General features: G+C 38.1%; 1 long non-coding RNA gene across 3 annotated transcripts in view; it reads left to right on the top strand.

Moving 5' to 3' along the window:
- Positions 1-4,302, top strand: part of LOC119876383 — a 60,222-nt gene extending 55,920 nt beyond the window's left edge. For all 3 annotated transcript variants that reach the window (XR_005361153.1, XR_005361154.1, XR_005361155.1), the window contains one exon: positions 2,612-4,302. This is a non-coding gene — a long non-coding RNA (uncharacterized LOC119876383). The remainder of the gene's footprint in view (positions 1-2,611) is intronic.
- Positions 4,303-15,765: the final 11,463 nt, after the last annotated feature.

The raw sequence follows: 15,765 nt of genomic DNA, 5'->3' as shown, positions 1-15,765 counted from the left end.
CCAGTAGCGGAGAATGCTGGAAAGGAAATCTCTAGTCAAGAGTCATCTACCTATACAAGAATTTTTCCTAGAAGTCTGTCATAATATGATCATAATAATAACAACAACAAAATATTAAGTCACTTAATCTCTCTAACATTAAAATTTATTTTATTAAGTTGAAGTGTGTATTGTTACCACCCAGAGCATTTATTCACTCAGCAAACATTTATTAAACACCTACCAAAGAATCAAAGGTACATAAAACGTGGTATCTCTGTTCTCAAAATTATTCACAATTCTGCAGAGAAATAAAGTCCCAAAGGAAAAACAATCAGAATGTGTGGCAAGAGCTATGTTAGGATACAATGAGAGCAAGCAGTACAAGTACTGAGTCCATATTGCAGGAAGGGGACAAAGTGAGATTAGGTTTCTTGGGAAAGACAATCCAGACCTTGCAACATGAGTAGGCATAACCAAGGAGAAGAAGTGAGGGGACGGGGGCATTCTGAGTAGTGAGGATAACATGTACAGAGGAAGAATGGTATAACGTAACATCACATGTTGGGAGAAGTACAGGTATTTCAACATGGCTAAAATTTGAAGCTTAAAAGGAGAAATGGAATAAGGTATGACAAATGGAAGTCAAGTCCAGATCATAGAGTGTCTTGAATGTTATACTAGGGACTACCAATCTTTTCCTGAAGGCATTGATAAGTCATTGAGGAATTTGTATGCAAAAGGACATGGACCTTATTTGATCAGATATTTACATAAGAAAGGTAATTCTAGATGTCAAATGAAGCATCAATTGGAAAAAGTGATGAATTGGAAGAATGGAGAAAAGTTAGAGAAAATAAAACCATATGAGGAAGGAATGGTGAGAATGGAAGAGAAAAGGTGGAGTCTAGTGACTCCAACATGTTAAGAAAAGGTTACTGGTGAGGTAGAGAGGAGTCAAGAATGACTGCTTTCTGATTTGGGGTTCTTAGATTTATGAAGGTGCCACTCACGAAAGAAAGAAAGAAAGAAAGAAAGAAAGAAAGAAAGAGAAAAAGAAAGAAATCCTTTTTTTTTTTTTAATTTTTATTTATTTATGATAGTCACAGAGAGAGAGAGAGGCACAGAGACACAGGCAGAGGGAGAAGCAGGCTCCATGCACCGGGAGCCCGATGTGGGATTCGATCCCGGGTCTCCAGGATCGCGCCCTGGGCCAAAGGCAGGCGCCAAACCGCTGCGCCACCCAGGGATCCCATAAAGAAAGAAAGAAATCCTGTAGGAGAAGCACCTGAGTGTGGCAGTTGGTTAGGTGTCTCACTCTTGCTTTCAGCTCAGGTCCTAATCTCAGGGTTATGAGATTGAGCCCCAACATTGGGCTCTGCACTCTGCTTGAGATTCTCTCTTCCTCTCGCTCTGCGCTTCCTGCTCATTCTCTCTCTCGCTCTCTCACTCTCACTCTCTGTCTCTATAATGAATAAATAAATCTTAAAAAAAAAGAAAGAAAGAAATCCTGTAGGAGGAGCAGATCTTGGGAGTAGAAGGATAGAAAAGAGACTGAATTTAATGTTGCATATGTTTAGTATAAAAAGCCTATGAGACATCTGTTTAAAATGTCCTATAGATACTTTGGACCCAGAAGAAGGGCTGAATGGTAAGCATAAATTTGGAAGTTTTTGGGATTTGGGTAGAAAGCCAGTCATATTCTATGTACCTGTGGGGATTGTGGTTTTCTTTTGCATCCTCTGATTTGTATGTTTTAAGTCTTGTTTATAGTAATTTGTTACAGTAGCTGTAGACAGCTACAGTAGCTATAGTAGCTTTTTGCTGTTTGACAGCACACAAAAAGACTGGATGGCACAACTCCACATGCAGGTGTTGATGCCCATGAGGAACTTTGGCCAACTGGGAAAGGAACTAGTGGACACATTCTTTTTCCTGCTCTCCACAGTCTGTTCTGAAACATATAGGATTTTATATGTTTTTTTTTTTTTGAAGCCCACAGTGAGAGGGGGAAGTCAGCTGTGTTTTACACAAAACTGAAGCAGCTATATTCTTATATTCTTACTCCTCACTCACTTCCCTTTGTGATCATTCATGCTTCTCTGAGGTTGCACTTCCTAAGAAAGTAGTAGTACGTAAGGATTTGCCAAACCCAGGCTGCTTTCTAGTGACTGCTCCCAGGCATTTAGGTGAGGCCAGCTAGAAAGTGTGTGCAGAGTGATCAGAAGAAGGATGCAAGGAGCCTGAAGGAAGCTACGGACAGGGCAGAGAGAAAGAGAGAGAAGTAGGAGCCATCAGTGTTTTAAACCCAGGGGAAGAGAAAATCTGAGATAAGAGGAGCCATCAATGAAATTAGAGATATGGTGGCTGCCAGTGTGCTCAAATAAGGAAAGAAATGACATTTTAAAATTAACCCCTGGGAGGTCATTGCTGACTTTGGCCAAAAGTAGAGACAAAGCCAGGTTACTGGGGATTGAGGAAGGAATTGGAAGAGATGAAATATAAGCAGCTGGTGTAGACAGTTTCTTAAGAATGATGGTTATGAAAGAAAGAAGAAGTGGTATCGCTTGAAAATTATATTGGGTGGAAGGAAAGATTTTAAATTTCTATTTCCTTTTGTTTTTGTTTTAAGATTGGAGAAACCTGAACATGTTTATATCCTGAAGGAAATGAGCCAGCAGAGAGGACTGTTTAAAGATTCCCACAATAAACAGGGAAACCACACAGATCTACATCTACTAAAAGAATGAAGCATTTTTCTGTTACTTCTCTCGAATTCTGACCCAAATGCAGAATGTGTTTCCCTCCTCCAAACTAGCATCAGAAATTTGGACACTGTGTTTGTTTGAGGAGGCTGGAAGTTCTGTTTCTCAGTGAGTCACAGGAGACCAGCATGGGCCTCTGTGGGCTGTTCTGGAGAGCAGTATAGTCAGCGGACTTGCTCCTTTAGCCTTCTGACTTGAAACAAAATTTAATCTCTGCACCCAGTGTAATGACTTGAAACCCACAGAAGTCAGGGTATACCTATACTTCTAGAATGGAAAGGAATTCTTATTTGTAAACCCTTCAGAATTCTCCTGTAGGTTATTCTGAGAGGAACACAGCCACCAAGTGTGATGAATTCTAGGCTAGGACAGTTCAGGAACCTTCTTTCCATGAATGCCACCTGAAACACACACACACACACACACACACACGAAGAAGCAAATGAAGAGAGAGGTTGTACAATTCTCTCTTTTTAAGAATCACAGATTTTTAGTGCTTGGAGGACATTTTTAGAATGATTTAGTTCAATACTCTCATTTTACAGTTGAAGAAATTGAGGCATAATAAAAACATAATAATAACAGCATAACGATAATAAATTATAGTTATAATGTGCTCTCACATAAATGAACTCATTTGATCCTCAGAGAGTCTTTGAAAGAAAGGGAACAAAACAAAACCAAAACAGAATGGATTGAAATTGCACCTTAAACATTATTTTTTAATCCTCTCACTTTTATAAGATGGCAGCATTTATCTCCCTCTTCCTCCTGCTATAAATTAGTAACATTATTTCCATTTTGCAAGTAAGGAAATAAGGTTAAGAGACATAAAAGGATATGCTTGATTGCAGACAAATTTCCTGGGTCTAGAACTCAACAGACCTCAGGATTCTTTGATTTCAGAGATTTTAGAAATATATATTTTTATAACATTTTATGCTCATCAAAATAGTTTCACTTACACAGTCTAATTAGTCATTATGACAACCCCGTATGATGGATGAAACCACAAAGAAATTGAAAGACTTGTTCAGTCTCATAAGTTAGTTAGCTGTGTGCTGGCAGCAAAGCAACAATTGGGCTCTGAAGTTTCTTTCTCCCATATACCAGTTGTTCTCATTCCTGCCTGCAAATTGGAATTATCCAGAGAGCTTTAAAAAAAATACAAGCGTCTGGGCCCTGCCCCAGACTAATTGAATCAGCATCCCTGGTGGATGAGCCCTGGGTGTCTGTATTTTTTTTTAAAGCTTTCCAGGTGATTCTTAGGCCTAGGTTGAGAATCACTGCAACATATACATTTAAAGTTATCTTTTGTTCCACACAGCCTGATTTCCTCTTCTGCAGCAATAGCTAACATTTTGGTAACTGTTCTGGAGGGAATGTGAGATTCATTGTATTTTAGCTCTCCACTGAACAGAAACAGTGCTACTGTGTGTGCAAGCATCTTGTAACATAGGTTACCAAAGTCCTATGGAATTAAAAAAAAAAAAAAAGAAAAAGAAAAAGAAAAAAAAAGTCTTCAACCTATGCTACTTTAAGGCAGTCAAACACTTTCTCAATTCATATGGCCCTGGATGAAAAACATCACATTGCATGGGTAAAATACAGAGGAATAAACACTGGAAGCATAATACCTTTGTTTTAATTGCTGCTGATGGTGGCTACAGGAAGAGCAGAAACTCCACTGCAGGATGAGACTCAGAGCGCAGATGAGCACAGAGCTTGCTGCCTCTTATGCCGGAGCCCCTTGTGTATTATTGCTGGTATCCATGTGTAACAGATAGTATTGTGCACTGAGCTGGAAGATAATAAATAGATGTGAGATGATGATTTACAGAAGGGTGCTTAGAACTCCTTGAACCAGCAGGAGAAGAAACCGGTGCCGGTGCAAGGTTGTACTGTCAAACTCAAAATCCTTCTTTTCTTTTTTCCTTTTCTCCAGAGGGCAGTTTCTGTAAGACATAACTTGCTTTCTGCTTTAGCATCTGGAAATTTGGTGGTTAATTACTAAAATGTCTGATCCACAAACCTCTGTCATATTTTTTCTTCTTTTTGGTTGACTTTCTTAAAAGAATGTCTCATTTTATTTTTATTTTTTAAAGATTTTATTTATTCAAGAGAGATGCAGAGAGAGGGGCAGAGACATAGACAGAGGGAGAAGCAGGTTACCCACAAGGAGCCTGATGTGGGACTCGATCCCAGGACTGTGGGATCATGACGACCTGAGCTGAAGGCAGACGCTTAACCATTGAGCCACCCAGGTGCCCCAAGAATGTCTCATTTTGAATGAAATACTTCTCATTGAAACTACCAGTATTTGGGGGTTCTTATACAACTACTTCCACTTCCTATTAGAATCCTCCTTATTTAAGCTAGTGTGGCTTAATGAAATTGTATGTTTAAGTGAGATCTTAAAAATAGCAACCAAGAAAAAAAAAAAAAACCTTGAAATGGAAATAGTGGATTCTTTGCATGATTTCTTATGACACAATTGTTTTATTTCCTATGTTTCTTCTCGACAGAGAAAGAAACAATTCTAGAGAACGTGATGGTGATAGATATATTAAGGTGATTAATGACATTGTTAGCTTGATGGCTCATCTGTATCAAATGAAAAATAGATTATTTATCTAAGACTCTGCTCCTTTTTTAAAAAAATCATTCTAATATTAAATATAATCACAAGATGAAAACACTAACTAACATTGCCAGAAATGGAAAGTGATTTATTTAAGAGCTCATCTTATACCAGATGTTCCATGGAAAAATGAGTTGCTGTTAAAGGTGAGTTTTATATATAGGCTGAATAAACCAGCCCTTGCCTCTCTCTCATAGTGGTTTAGTTTAACATAATGATTAAGCATCCTGTCTTTCTAGTCACACGAGTACAGATTGCAGCTCCACCACTTGCTAGCTGTGTGACTGGGGCAAATAATCAAACTCCATCATGCCTCAGTTTCCTCATTTGTAAAAATAAGAATAAAAACAGTCCCCATTTCACAGAGTTGTCGTGAGGCTTCAAGCGACTAACACTAGGTGTGTGTTCCATAAATGTAAGCTGTTATTATGATCATCAATCTGGTGTGTTCCTTTGTCAGTTATTTTGTATTCAGAAGGCTTCTGATAAGATATATACCTTCGTGGGAAAACATGAGCATGATCTACCTGATTCATTTCTCTGATAATTCAATCAATTCATCACCCAGGATAGGGGGTATCAGGGTAGAGAAAAAGTGAGCCAAGATGTGTTGAAGCAAGAGTTTGAGTCACTGTCTGCAGGGCTTTGCTATATAGAAAGCAGTATGGTGCAGGTGAGAGCATGGGTTTTCCACCAACATGCATTTGAGAATAAGCTCTGATTCTTGGGCTGTGATCTTCAAAAGTTGTTTAATATCTCTAAGTCTTTAAAGTAAAAAAGGTCTAAAGATTTAAATGTGATCATGTATGTGAAATACTTAGCTACATGTTAGTGCTCACTTATCATTACTGTTATTATTTTTAATTTAGGAGAGAAGATAGATAGAGTAGGGATCCAAGACAGCTGGGATAGGGAGAGGGTAGGAGCCATTGGATGAGGACAGGGGACAGATTTGGGACAGTTTACAAAAAGGAAAGCAGTCAAGATCTTTGACCTCCTCATTCTACGTCCCTCCCAGTGAACTGTCCCACCATCATTCAAACAAGTACTGGTGAAAGCTCTGTGCACTGGGCATTTTTCTAGGTGCTGACTTTAAAGTAGTGAACATGACAGGCAACTGAATAAGCAGTAAGCTCTTAGGGAGCTCTTGTTCTGTGCACACTTACAGCAAACAGGTAAACAATTGAGGCAGATAATTTCAGATCATGAAAAGACAATAGGCAGAGAATGCTATGGGCAAGGACACCGTAGCTGGAGGCTAAAAAAGACCAGCTGAAGTAAAATTTAACAGGGCTGGAAGGAAGAGGAGCCAGCCATGTCAAGACCTGGGCAAAAAGCATGCTAGTCAAAGGGTCTTGCACATAAAAGGCCTTGAAGTGGAAATGATCTTGGACCATTCCCACCCTAGTATACCTATTGCACATACTGAGTCATACTGGAGAGAGCAGCAGAGCCCAGGCTGTGGAAAGACTTGCTGGCCATGCAAAGAGCCTGGCTTACCAAGTGTCTGTGTGAAGCCATGGGAGGCCCCTATGGGAAGCAGAGGAACGAGATGATGGATTTACCATACAGGCTCTTGCCTCGAGCTCAAAGATGCCATCAGCATGTAGCCATGTAGAATTTACAAGACTCGGGATCCCTGGGTGGCGCAGCGGTTTGGCGCCTGCCTTTGGCCCAGGGCACGATCCTGGAGACCCGGGATCGAATCCCACATCGGGCTCCCAGTGCATGGAGCCTGCTTCTCCCTCTGCCTATGTCTCTGCCTCTCTCTCTCTCTCTGTGACTATCATAAATAAATAAATAAATTAAAAAAAAAAAGAATTTACAAGACTCATCTCTGATCATTTGTTCATGACAACAAATGAGTTGAGGAGACTGAAGTAGAAATTTTATTCTCCCGGTTTAGAAATAAGAAAACGAAGGTTCCAAATGCCCCACTGCCTCCAGCTAGATGCCTCATCAAGGCAGAGTAAAATCATTGGCAGAGCTGTGTGGTCCAGTTTAGGTTTGGGGATTCCAATCTTGAGCTGAATCTCCTATAAGGAATTCAGATCCCGCTTGGCTTAGCAATCAGATTTATTCTATTAAATATTTTTTTTAGGTTTTGATTATTTTCATCCTGTTTGTTTTTCACACCTTGTGATTTCTATTTGATTTCCCATTAGGTCCTGCCAACTAAGGGTAAACTCCTTGGATGTATGTGTTAGGCTTCTGTGAGTGGTAATAACCACAGTGCTGCAAGAATCACTAAATGCATAAATATGACATGACTTTCTTTTCACCATTTCCTTCGTGGCAGCACAGACTGGGCATAACAGGAAGCCTTGTGAAGAGTTCAGATGGGTCTGTAGACAGAACCATTTCATCGACATCCATGAAGGTTTCATTGGCCCGCTCAGACCGCAAACTGCTCTCACAAACTGTGCCTTTCATTAAAATAGTAGGCACAATAATTTATACTATATGCTAATTCCAGCATTTGTGATTCAATATTTGAAGTATTTACAGTTTTCCATATTACTGACAAAAAATGCACACAACCCAGAATGACAGCAGTCAAAGATAGCTTTACATATGTGCTTGCTCTGACCAGGAAAATAAAAGGAATTTCTTTAGAATTTAATGAGAAGCAGAAAGAAAACACTGGTTCCTTCGAAACTGTAGGATTGGCAATACTGGTGATGGCACTTGTAGTGACTTAGCAACATAAGATATATATACTTGTTACAAAGGTAAAGAGTTAGGAAAATTAAGCTGTATTAACGAAACAAAGTAAAGAAAAATTTCATTAACTGCATAGTTCGTAAGCATCTTTTTTTTTTTTTTTTTTTTTACTGTTTGTTAAGAAGATGGAGGGAGGCATGCACTGGAAACACTAATTCTAATTATTACTGTAAGTAGGAGTTTTTGGCATAAGGTCAAGAAATAATAGGAGAATGTGTGAATCTCACTATTGAGCTGCAGTAAGCCTAATCATTTGAATAAAGCCAGTTGTTTTTTCTTGGACCGTCTCTGGGCTGTTCAGTGTTCTGGATGAATCTAACACAATCAGGCTGTTCTCTGGTGTATAACCACTTCCTGCTGACTCAGGGCAACTTGCTTCCTCTGTCGTTTATTAAAATGAAGTATTCATATTAAAACCCCATTTTTTAGTGATGACCAAATATACATTAGTAATGACATTATTAAAACTATTTTGTTTAAAATGAACTTTCACAGTAACGTGTTGCAAAGCGGCACAAACAAATCTATCTAATTTCGCTGGAGATGGTTTTATAAAGCTTGCAGATCTTTCTGGCACTATTACAGAAGGGGATTTGATGTGTGTTTCAGGAGACAATCTAAGTTTTTATGGCCATAAAAAATGAATACTGTTTCCACTACTCTACACAGCAAATAATGTATAATTCATGATTTTTCATTAACATGCAAATGTGAAATAGTGTCTTCTATGTTTGCATCTACTAATAATCTATTAAATATTTAGAAGCATAGTAAAGAATACTAAAAATATTTGGTCTGGCTACTGTTTAAGTAGTTTTTCTCCTCATTTTTTATTTGTCCATATATTTACACATGTAAAAATGTTAAGAGACACAGACAAGCAAATAATCAATTCAGTATCTGGCATTTGTAAAATAAGACAACAACCCTAATATTTATACAGTTCTTAGTTCTTTTAATAGCATTTTCACATAGAGTGTCTTGGCCAAGCATAACAACAAACACGTGAGGCTAACATTATTCCCATTTCATGGATCCAAACACTAAGACGGTGATTTCCTGGCTTTTTTGGGTAAATATTTGACCACCCAGCCAAAACAATAGGCCAAGTCTCTTGATTTGTAATTTGTTGCACCTCAGGAGCTCAATAGAATCTCAGGTATTAAATCAGACTTCCAAGTGCTTGATAAATATATTTGGCTAAGACAATTACATATAGTTCTCATTGGCTGAAGCATCTAAAATTTTCAGTATTCTTTCTAGGCTGCCAAGCTTCTTCATTGGTTCATTCTACAAATGAATGTTTGAATAAAATACTATGCTCCTGTGTGCTCAGCATTCTTCTAGGGGCCCGATGGGAGCTGGAGACACAGGCATGCCATCAAGGATAGAACTGTAGAGTCCAAGAGACACGCTAATGACATGATAGAGCCCATGCCTTCTTTAGTCACTGTACTGGAGAGGTGAAATTAAAGGTGAGGCTACCTTTTAGCAGTATCTCTCCTCTAAATACAAACCTGTTCAGGCATTCCTTCTACCAGTCAGGAGATTGACTTCCATTATTAATCTTAAGCATATTAGAAACAATCTATCAAGCTGAAATTTAGAAAAGGAATAGGGGGAAATAGCTGCAAAGATTACATAAAAAGTGACAACTATGGCTTAAAGTCATCTCAGACTATTTTATGAATATGCTTCAAAGACAGAGTACTTGGGCAAGGTTGGAAAGCACAAGCATGGACCATATAATCCTTCTTACCTGGATGGTGTTGCCATTCCAGCAGGTCCACTACCCCGTCTCCTGTTGTTGAGATGCTTTCTAGTAGAACTCTGGCTCTGAGGGTGTCATTTGCTCTTTTCTGGTGAATAATTTTATGCTCCAGTATATTTTTACTGAGTACATTTTTAATACTTTCGCCTCCAAGCTTTAGTGAGGCTTCCATGCTGTATTACTCCTCCTAGGTGTTGTATCGCATCCAAGGCACCAGGTAGTATTTTGCATGGAGGCTTAGGAATTTCTCCTTCAGTCTGGCAAGTGTTTGTTCTGCTCACTAGCCTAAGTATAGATAGGTGAGTTCTTAGTATCTGTATAAAAGTAGTCATTTTCTTTTCCTGCTGAGGTAATTTCTGTATAGTCAGTGATTGATTCCTTTTGTGTAAAATTAGTGTCTCTCCCTGTTGAAGTGAGCTCTTAACCTTTATAGAATTTTCTAGGGGGCCACACCCTGTTTATCTGGGGTCATATAATTGCAATAGACTGTTACAATGAAGTATTTATTGTATGAAGTTATTTTTATCTTTTATTTTAAAAATTTGTACTTTGCTAGTTTGATAATAATATCAAGAACTTCTGTGTGTTTCATTAAAATATTCCAGTTATTTTTGCTTTGGGATTTACTTGTATCACTAATTCTCAATCTTACATGAGATGTAAGATGTAAGATCCACATGAGTGGGTCATTCAGTGTTCAGCCAGAGAAGCAGAACACCTTTAGGGTGCCTGGTATAGAGTAAGCTCCTGGCAAATAATCACTTAATACTGAATAAATGATCCTCTGATACTTATAAACCAAAATAGATTGCTAATTTCTGTGACCAGAAAAATAATAGGAAAATCATCACAAAATGAATTTATGAGTATAATTACCATCTGCCATACCCATACCAAACATATCAAATATCCTTTCATGACAGAGTGAAGTCCTACAAAATGAACAGGAAACTCAGCGATAAGCTACCTTGACTTTACCAAAGGATTGACATTTTGTCCGGCACAATTTCCTTTTCTTTCAAACAGAATAAGTGTAGTTTAAACAGCAGTTCTCACATGCAAATTGGCAGACAGGAGCTGTGCTGTGTAGAGAGGAAATTTGTCTAAAACATGTTTTAATTGTTAACAATTTTCTCGTCTGAGAATTGTTCCCCCTCCCATTGCAACAACAATGCTAGGTATGTGCTAGGATATGGCCCATAAGAGACATTATTTTTGTATGTTGTATATAAAGGTTGGAGGGAAGAAACTATGGCTATTATAGCCATATTAATAAAGAATTGTTTTTATAGACCAACTTGGAGTTTGTGAAAAAAGCTTTTTATATGGGAGCCCTTACCATCACAATATTTCTGTTGCGGAGCAACTTAGCAGCCCAGGACACAGAGGGATGTCACAGAGGAGCGTTAGGAGAAGCAGGAATACCTGCCCAGTGGCAGGGGATGTCAGTGAATGTTTTTAAGCCTGATTACGTTAACATGTTAGAAAACCTTCAGTATCAAAGCAGAGGAGATATGACAAACAGTACTTCCAAAGAAAATTGAGATGTAGCAATAGATATAAAAGAGGAAAGTGATAGCTCAGTGGTGACTAGTAATTAGTGTAGATTCTACAGTAAGATACAATAATACCAGAGAAATGGGAATCTGGTGTGTTTTAGTTTTTTGTTTTGGGGTGTAGTTTGGTGTTTTGTGTGAGAGAGAGACTAGTTAGAGGCCAAAAATGATCTCTTGCTTGGCCAAGAGCAAAAAACAACCAACTAAAAAAACAAAACAAACAAACAAACAAAAAACAATAGAAGGTAAGCTGTTGGCATAAAGAAGAGAATGAACTGCAGGAGTTCAGGCATTCTTTTGCTCTGTGAAGTCTATACTATGTGCAGGATCCATGTAGTAAAGAGAGCAGACACAGCTAAGGCTATTCTAAGGCAGCTTCAAGTCCCCAGAAAGCCGAGAAAACTGGAATATATGCCTAGGATGACTTAGAGCACTCCTACAATAAGGAGTATGAATATCAAAGAGCACTATGTTGAAGAATCTCGGGGAAACGTCTCAAAGACAGATCATTTCTCTCATGCATAGATATGGTGAGTGAGGTGAGGGACATCCTAACTACTGGCAGTCAGGTGCAGGCAATAGGACAAGAGACTGCCTTGCTTAACAACTTTCACCTAACTTACTGTTATGAAATAGATTTTCTCTGCATTTAATTCCATTACATAACACCATGCTAAGTGTACTTCAAAAAGGGTGAAAAAAGACCTCTACATGGTTCTGGGTATTGCTCTTACTAGTTAAACATAAATAGAGGTGGTGTTCATAAAAATCACAATTTTGCCCTTTGTGGCAGTGAAATGATCATAGTGATTATATGAGAACTACTAATGACCATTCAGACATGGAGGTACCAGCTACCAAAAACCATTTCTCAGGTATTAGCTAGTAGATAAGTTGAAAAATACTTCCATTCTCTCTCTAGACTTTCTCATTCTGCATCTCTATGATAACTTATCTAATAGCCAGCCAGCCATAAATACCAGTAGTACAGCACTGATGCTTTGAGGCACAGTGTTGCTTAAACTCTTACTTTCAAAGAGCATAATTTCTTCCAGACCTGACCTGATTTTTTTTCTTTTTCTTTTTCTTTTTTTTTTTCTTTAGTTCTTAGCCTAGAACTTGTCCTGATTTACATATCTCTACTAGCTGAATCACATCTGTTTCTTAGGTCCAATTTTCAAGTTCCAGGCATTAGCAGTGTGACCACAAAGATCCCTGATCTGATCCTTTATTTGATTTTTATGTGTTTGTTTTAATGGAAGAGTAGAAAAGGAGGGAAGAAGGGAGGGGGAATATTTGATTTGCTGTCTAGCCAACACAATTCTAAAAAGCATTAAGCTGAAACTGCTACAAGTGTTTATTTTCTAACTCTTTCTTGTATAATGGGAACAGTCAAGATCTGAACACGAGTCAATACAAGGTTTGTGGTTTTATGATAAGCATATCAGCCAGTGGATAGAATAAACCCCAGTGACAGCTGTGATGGTTCTTGGAATCAGACATCCTTCAATAACATGTCCCCCCATAGCTTATAGACACTGTTGTAGAATAGGGTCAAGGCTTATGGCAGATGTTGAATATCTCTGAGCTATGTGAAATTTCTCTCTATGGATCCGTGCCTAACAACCATTACATCAAACCACAGGTACAACGAAGCCTATTTCCCTCCTTGACATGCTATTGTCGTTACTCTAGAGGCAAAGCCTTATGCTATCGCTAGCTGAAAAAGACACCTCTCTAAAAGCTGAACGAGTACAGACACAGAATTGGGAACACTTGGGCTACTTCAGCCATCAGAATATAAAGCAATGATTTCATCCAGCACAAACCCCATAGCTCATTATAGTCTGATGTCTTGGGATGATACTGGAAATAACAATGACAATACAAAAATAATAAATTTTGTGGAAATTTCTGTGATGTTAAAAGACTTCATAGCTGTAATATTTGTTATAACGGTAAATATGTGTTCTTTTCATAGAGAAAATTGTGTCACTGATTGATCCATCGAATGAAATATTGTCATTGAGCAGTCAGGCCAGGTTTGCTATCAGCATCTGATAAAAGGCTAGGAAGCATGTAATTAGCATGCGTCTGATAGCTTCCAAATGTCAGTGAATTTTCATAATACTTGTTGAACTGCTTTTCTTTTTTTAAAGATTTTATTTATTTATTCATGAGACACAGAAGAGAGAGAGAAAGAGAGAGAGAGGCAGAGACACAGACGGAGGGAGAAGCAGGCTCCATGCAGGGAGCCTGATGTGGGACTCGATCCTGGGGCCCCAGGATCACACCCTGGGCTGAAGGCAGGTGCTAAACCACTGAGCCACCCAGGGATCCCCAGAACTGCTTTTCATTTGCCAAGAAATGCTGAGTGAACAAAAATTCTCTCTAGGCACTATGGAGAAAGTTAAAGGAAGGAAAAAGTAAAGTTTTTATACTCACAAGATATTCTTGGAGAAACTAAATATATTTTAAGATTAGTGGCAGGAAATATGCAAGAAATAAAATTATGGGAGCAATCCCAAATACTAATAATTTTAATACACGAAGCTAGCACCTTAATAGCCTACAGAGAATAGAGGCACCTGGGTGGCTCAGTCAGTTAAGCATCTGCCTTTGCCACAGGTCAAGATCCCAGGGTCCCGGGATGGAGCTCCTCATGAAGTCCCACTCACAGAGCAGCCTGCTTCTCCCTCTCCCTCTGCCTGCCTCTCTGCCTTCTTGTACACTCTCTCTGTGTCACATAAATTAGTAAAATCTTTAAAAAATTTTATTTACAAAGAATATTATATTTCATCTCATTTGATAGTCAAAATAATATGTCATTCTTATAGTGAACTGTGATGCTGGACTGTGATGTCTTCTCCTACCCCGACTCCTTCCACTTCCCCCCACAAATCCTTCCACTCCCGCCCCCCTTGGGGTACTCTTCTTTTCATAGTTTTCTGTTGGTGAGCTGCAGAGCAAATTTAAAAAGTGCTGTAGAAGAATGTGCTTGAATTTGGTGACAGTTTGTAAACACCTTTGACCTTGAATATCAGATATCATTCATTCTTCAACAATTATTGACCTTTAGGTGGGAAACATTCTACTAAAACTTATAAAGAAAATTAGTCTGGAGAGTTCAAGATTATCATCCAGGGTCTCCTGAAAAGAGCATTAAGACACCCAAGTTCTTGAGTTTTGTGGTTCATTAGGACTACTTCAAGGATGAAGAGGAGCGTTCCTGTCTAGATGCCCCAATCCACAGAAGACCCTTTGTAAGTTGGTCTCCGTATTTCCTACATGGAAGGAAGTCATCATCATGTATTCTCAAACTACCATCTTTTCAGTTTGCAAGATATGTCACAATAGCTATCAAGAAAAAAGAAATGTATATCTTAGAAGCCACACAGAGTGTATATCTTAATAATGCAAGTACTTTGCATGATATATTTGTTTTAGTTTTTCTTGGTTCTGCAGAGTCACAAAACACATACATCCCTGTGTCTGTTCTCATTGTCCAGAAGCATTTTTTTAATCCGATTCATCTGAGCAGAAAGGAATTTCTAGTTTTCTTTATCAATCTGTTTACATTTTAATTTTCTTTGTATTTATTTTTCTAAGCATTTGTCATTTTGAGTATGGCATTCTGGGAATGAATCCTTACAAAGCACTACCTTTGAATAGTTTAGCAACATTAACCAGTTACCTCAAAATATTATTCTAAACTTAATTTTTATGTGACCATTTAAAAAAGAACTATGCATTTAAAGCTACTCACACGAGGCACTCTATTTAGGTCTGTTATATTCCCATTAGCCAAGTTTTCTAATTCTGGAAATTAATTGACTTCAAAAATGGCCTAAAATTTTGTTCCCTTTTTAAAATCATGATATTACATATATAAAACTTTTATCATAATTCATCTAGTTAGCTAAGCAGAATGTTTTAATATCTGTGGTTTCATGACTTGTAACATGATAATTTGGGATAGAATTAGTCTGTACAAAATCCAATTGCTTTTTTATCATTTTTTTTTTTCAGTAAGACTCCTTTCCTCTGAGGTATATTTTATATCATCTTCCCAGGGATGATACCTAAGGAAAAAGACTCTCCCCATTCAGACAATGAGTATACAAAAAGCAAAATGGAAGTTCAACATACATCTCATTAATTTGATCTATGCAAACATCATAGAAAAAGAACTCAATCTGAAGTATCCACATGATTTCCATATGTTCCACACTTCCTTTTTTAAAAAAAAAAAAAGATTTTATTTATTTATTCATGAGGGACACAGAAAGAGAGAGGCAGAGACATAGGCAGAGGGAGAAGCAGGCTCCA

This window comes from Canis lupus, chromosome 6, assembly GCF_011100685.1.
Source record: "Canis lupus familiaris isolate Mischka breed German Shepherd chromosome 6, alternate assembly UU_Cfam_GSD_1.0, whole genome shotgun sequence".
Lineage (NCBI taxonomy): Eukaryota > Metazoa > Chordata > Mammalia > Carnivora > Canidae > Canis > Canis lupus.
This window is presented reverse-complemented; position numbering and strand designations above follow the sequence as displayed.